Below are 6,090 nucleotides of genomic sequence, written 5' to 3' on the forward strand. Positions count from 1 at the left end.
GCATGACTACCCAAAAGCCAAATCTGCTGATGGAAGGAAGTTAGTGGTCTACTGCACAAAAGGAAGGATGGTATCACGCTTCCATCCACAGGCATTGTGACCAATGGCTCAGCTGCACCACCCACTAACCTTGTCACCCTGGCAGTCCCCTTCCATTCTCAAAGCTTCAGTTTCCTCACTGGGAAGGTGAGTATAATCACCCTCCTACTACCTTGAGTTTGTAGGGAGGATTTAAATAAATCAAGTGAAATGCTTAATGCAGTGCATGATATTTACCCTCCGTAAATGCTACCTGATTTTAATTTTTTTTTTCAATGTTTATTTATTTTTGGGACAGAGAGAGACAGAGCATGAACGGGGGAGGGGCAGAGAGAGAGGGAGACACAGAATCGGAAACAGGCTCCAGGCTCTGAGCCATCAGCCCAGAGCCTGACGCGGGGCTCGAACTCACAGACCGCGAGATCGTGACCTGGCTGAAGTCGGATGCTTAACCGACTGCGCCACCCAGGCGCCCCATTGCTACCTGATTTTACTGTGGCTGACGTTAAACCCGGATCCAAAGCTCCACGTTACTGTAATCAGGTACAAGAGGGGAAGGGTCAGGGAGGGCTTCCTTTGTGGCAGCCCCCAGGTGAGTTCTGCACAGCCATCAACTCATGGGAGCCGTGTGATAATTCTATGAGCTCAGCAGCCCCACTCCTAGTTCCCATACAAGGAAACTGAGACAGACCCTGAGAATTTAAGAAACTTACCCTAGTCTGTACATTTTGCAAGTGGCAGAGCTGAGATTTGAATGTAAATTTCCCAAATACCATAACCAAAGCAATTAATCATTCTTCTTGAATTTGCTTGACTGTAAAAATTCCTGCGTTTCTTTAAAAAACAATGTTCAGGGTTTAACTTCTCTCTGAAGTCCTTGCTCACCTCTCCTCAGAAATATTTATCACTTTTTTCTCTGAATTATGGTTTTGTTTTCAAAGTGCCTCTATTATTGCACATATTACATTTTGTTACAATTCTTTTTTACTTTATGCATTTCAGCTATTCACCATGAGCTCCCTGAAGTGGGCACAGCTAGTGTCTATTGTTGTAACCCCAGCAAATAGCTCGGAGTACAGTGTAGAAATTCAATAAAAGGCTGTATCCTAACAGTCACTTTTAAGTCCTGGATCTAGCCACACCTGAAGCCGGTACTGTCAGTAGGCTTTTAAGCTCTATGAACCATTGTATTATATTTAAGCCAATGTGAGTTCCTCTCTTCCTATTCCCCTCAGTCTTGACTCATAGCATTGCATTCAGCTGTTTGGAGACAGACTCATTTTTCAGATACGTGGTTGGTGACTCTCTGAACTAGCAAATCTACAGTTAGGGAACAAAGCAAGTTCCTAAACATAAGTCACTGCCCCCAGCCTTCTATGCTCCGAACAGTCTTCTTAGAGTCATGAACTTGATACTATCTACTCATCATATATTATATGCTGGGCATTTCATATAGCTCATTGCATTTAAGCCATAAAAAATAAAGGGAAATGAGTCCCCTTTATGATGCTAATATTGAGGACAAGGATAATGTAGTATCTTTATGTATTTAAAAGGAGACCCAGTTTTGATTTGTGCTATATCTTATTCTCATAAATAATGAATCATATTATAATAAGATCCCACTTTAGTGCCATTTCTAATATGGTCAAGGTAGAGGAAACCTAAAAGGGAAAAAGAAACTATTTGCAAAGTTATGTCCTGTCTTCTTGTAAAAGGCCTGTCATCTACATATCTAAATAATTTAAATATTTATAGACACTTATCTTAAACATTTTCCAGAGGGGGGAAAAAAAAAGAGTCCCTGTGAATCGCAACTCCCAACTCCACAATTATCTCTAAAGTATACCCACTCTTTCAGACCACTTTTTAAAATGTGACTGTAATCATTGTATTTATACACCCATTAAATGAAATGCAACAATCCAATTAGCCAAAAGGAATCACCACAGCAATAATGTTCTACTTCTCCCAGGCTATTACCAATAAATATCTTCCATGCAACAGGGAAAATGCTCAACATGTACCAGCTGGTGACTGAAAATATCAGCAAGAGAAAATGTTTTGTCTGCCAGCTCAGATTCTGAGGGTATCATTTCTCTCCTTCTGAAGGCAGAATCTGCCTCTACCTCTCCAAACCCAGCCATCCCTATACTAATATGACCTGATGGAGAAATGGCTCAAATGCACTGGGCCAAAAAAAAAGTAATCATATCAGGCCAGAGCTGATCCAGTTTGATCCTTTTTGAGAAAAGTGCAGAAACTGACCTAAATCTTAAGAAAAAGGAAGAAGAGGAAAGAAGAAACAGATAGAAAGGAGAAAAAGAAGAAATATGTGCTGAGATATGCCTGCCCATTATCTCACAATGAAATGACAAAAAATTTTGGCCATAAACCCTGCTGAACAAGTAGAAGTGCAAGCCTGTCCTGTGCTCTTCTCCCTAAGAGTTACCTTCCCTTGGAGGTACTTGGAGGGACACCCGGGGCTTTCCTAAAAGTCAGTTTAGTAACACAAACACCATCATGGGACAGAGCGCCGTGTGTTTCTGCAGAAAAACGTACACAACACTCACTGCACGTCCAAGCCAGGAACCTGGGATAGATGCGGAATCCTCCCTAACCACTGGGCTGATCCTGGATTCCAATGTCAGCTGGGATTCTCCAGCTTCCGGGCAAATAGAAATATTACTTTCCACCTCTTCCAGGCGCTATCACTATTAAAGGGAAATTGAACAACTTAATTTTAGTGGAGCCCATTATACTACCACGTGTTTCAATATTTTATGAGAACATTTGAATGTTTTAACGTTTTTGGCAAGATAATTCATAAGAAGGCTTATGAAGTCTGTATATTAGGTCAGAATCAAGGAAGAGAATGGTATTAATCCAGCTGGAGATACTGTGTGAAGAGTCATCATGAAATGTGAAAGATACTCAAATGTAAGAAGACAGACACCACTCTGTTTCTTTTTTTGGAAGCATTGTCTCTCCGATTACCCGCTTCCCAAGAACTTAAACAGAGCAGAGGTTTTCAACCAGAAGAGAGAAGTGATGTGTGTGGGGGCTGGACACAGCCGCTCTTAAAGTCCCACTGACATGTGCTCAGCAGTCCTGGCAGACGTGGAAGGATCTGCAAAAGGTCAATCTTTCTGTAACTCAAGGTGTTCTAGAATCCCCTCAATTATAGCCAATTACGATCTCATAAATGCCTTGGTACTTAAAATCATAACATACTTTTGCTCCCAATCTGCTGAGCTTCCTATAGAGGCTGGAACATTTCTCTCCATTTGAAGAGAAAATAGGTTACAACTGATTAGCCAGATACAGGGAGAAAACCATTTCATCCTAAGAAAAGTCTGATTTATTGATACTAAAAAAGCAAAAAAAAAAAATTTGTTTTTCGAGGGGTTTATTAACTGGTTAATGGTCAAACAGCACAACCGCACTCTTTATTTTTAAATAAACCATTGCTGAATTTGTTGGATATTCTACCATTTGTGGTGCCCAGCACAGAATAGAGGTTTGGTAAAAAATGTTTGATGAATGAATGAATGAGCCCAAACACATATGCTGAATTGCATTAAGATCCTAACAGGGCACAGCTTGTAGGCTCCAGAATAAGCCCCACAATTTGTCAGTTTGGATAAATTACTTCACCTCTATGAGCCTCAATTTCCTCATGTAAAAAATAAGACAAGGGGCACCTTTCTGGCTCAGTCAGTTAAGTGTCTGACTCTTCATTTCAGCTCAGGCCATGATCTCAGGGTTGTGAGATCCAGCCCTACATTGGACTCCGTGTGGGCATGGAGCCTCCTTAAGATTCTCTCTTTCTCCCTCTCCCTTTACCCCTCTCCCATGCTCGTGCACGTGCTTGAGTGCTGCTTCTCTATATAAACAAAACAAAATAAAATAAAATAAGGCCAATAATAGTATCTCCCTCAGAGAGGTTTTAGGAAAATGAGACAATTAACATGAAGGTGTTTCATGGCTGGCAGGCTGCATCCAAGAAGTATTGCTTTCATCTGTACATAAGTGCTCTACTAAAAGCCAGACGCTAACCTACATAAACAAAACAAATCAGGAGCCTGTTAGATAAGATTAGTAGGTTCCCACCGATGGGCTATACAACCAATTGTTAGGCCTGGCTGGAACATCATGTGAGGAAGGACACGAATTCTGAGACTGGACTCATCAAGAAAATGTATAATGACATTTAGTAATGTCTGTTGTTGGTGTGGGAGTGGACCGTGACCACAAGCACACAACACAGTACGTGACCAGGGAGACTTTCGGAAAGAAGTTTCCTTTACCATGCAGGGCTTAGAATTTCACAAATGGATGCATCTTCTGAGATAAAAATTGACTTGAAGACACATAAAATAAATTTAAACCCAGAGCTGGGAGTAATTTGTAGTTTGGATTAACTGGAGAGGAGCAGGACCCTCAACTGGCCTAAGCCCTTAAAGCTCAAATCTTCCAACATTGTACAACTTGGAAATATTGAGGACCAATCAAGCGAACTGTACGACTGTACACGGCCCCTTTCGACTATAGCCCTAATGGCAGAAGTCCTTACTGATAAAGGAGGAATGAAAGAGGAAAGACTACAGAATATTTCTCCCCTATGAAAAATTCAAACTGAGCCGCGTGAAACATGACTTAGCAAACTCACAGAGTGCTTATGCATTTTTAAAAGAGGGAGCTCTGCAATCTACCCACACTTCAAATTCTCCACCTGCTAATGGCTGTGAGCACAATGCACATCATTTACGGCAACAGCTGGGAAAACTGCTTTCCCCTGTCTTCCCTGTCAATGATGTAGGAGCCTGCCAGTCTGGGAACTAGGTGGCTAGATTTAATTTATTGAGGCTGCTGAAAGACTTTCTTGGTATCCTGGCTGAAAAGTCAATAATGGCCAAATTGATGTTTTCATAATTCTGCTAACCTTGGAAAAGATATTTCATAGTAGAGACTGGGAATAGGCAGGCTGTGCAAGCTTCTGAGAGGAATACATTTTCAAGCCTGGTGATCATCCTTTCTTGCTTCCTTTGCCACTCATGGACATTTGGCCTTGGACGGGCCCAGCTGGGGCTCCTCATTAAGGGGTGGCAAATTTGGGTAAGAGCAGACAGTTAAATCAGTCACCGGTCAGTCGGGGCCAGTCAAGAAAATGCACATGCCACCTGTAATCTTAATAGGGAGAACTGAATATAAGGAATCGGCTAAACAGGGATTGAAAGGATGAAAAAAGGTGAAGAAAGACAGCACTGAAGAGACAAATACAGTAACTGCAGCGGGGGGGGGGGGCGACCATACTTAAGGGTGGGGAGACAGATGGAAGACGGAGTCATTAGAACCTGGAAGCTTGCAAGGGTCACTCTGTGGAGGTGGGACCCAGGCATCTGAGGAGGGCATGTGGCCTGCTGGTCCTGGTATGTCTGAAGGGCCTCGCTCTGCAGAGGACAGAACAAAACAAAGTTGGGAACTGGGACCAACTGCTTCTGAGATAAATAAAATCTGTGTTAAAACTACAAGCAGCGAGCTGATAAGGAGTCCCTCCTCTGTTCACGACTAACAGCCTTCATCTGGCAACCCCTCTGGACAGCACAGAACCCACCGGGAAGCCCGCTGGGCAGATGCAAAATGAGGTGAGCTAAATCCCCAGCATCACACAGCAGAATGGGGAGGGGTGGGTTTGGGGCTCAGAGACAACAGCTTAATAAGAGCACACTGACCCCGCCACGGGGTGGAAAGAAAATAAAGACACAGTTCCTGACCTGCTGGAACAGGTGCTCAAATGCAGGAGTCAAGAAATGGAAAGGACAGGGGGCGCCTGGGTGGCGCAGTCGGTTAAGCGTCCGACTTCAGCCAGGTCACGATCTCGCGGTCCGTGAGTTCGATCCCCGCGTCAGGCTCTGGGCTGATGGCTCAGAGCCTGGAGCCTGTTTCCGATTCTGTGTCTCCCTCTCTCTCTGCCCCTCCCCCGTTCATGCTCTGTCTCTCTCTGTCCCAAAAATAAATAAAAAACGTTGAAAAAAAAATTAAAAAAAA

General features: G+C 43.1%; 1 protein-coding gene across 1 annotated transcript in view; it reads right to left on the reverse strand.

Moving 5' to 3' along the window:
• The window catches only part of KCTD16 (potassium channel tetramerization domain containing 16), a 269,886-nt gene that overhangs the window by 9,720 nt on the left and 254,076 nt on the right, over positions 1–6,090 (reverse strand). The gene's annotated exons all lie outside the window — the stretch shown is intronic.

Source organism: Herpailurus yagouaroundi, unplaced genomic scaffold, assembly GCF_014898765.1.
Source record: "Herpailurus yagouaroundi ecotype Mexico unplaced genomic scaffold, PumYag 29, whole genome shotgun sequence".
NCBI lineage: Eukaryota > Metazoa > Chordata > Mammalia > Carnivora > Felidae > Herpailurus > Herpailurus yagouaroundi.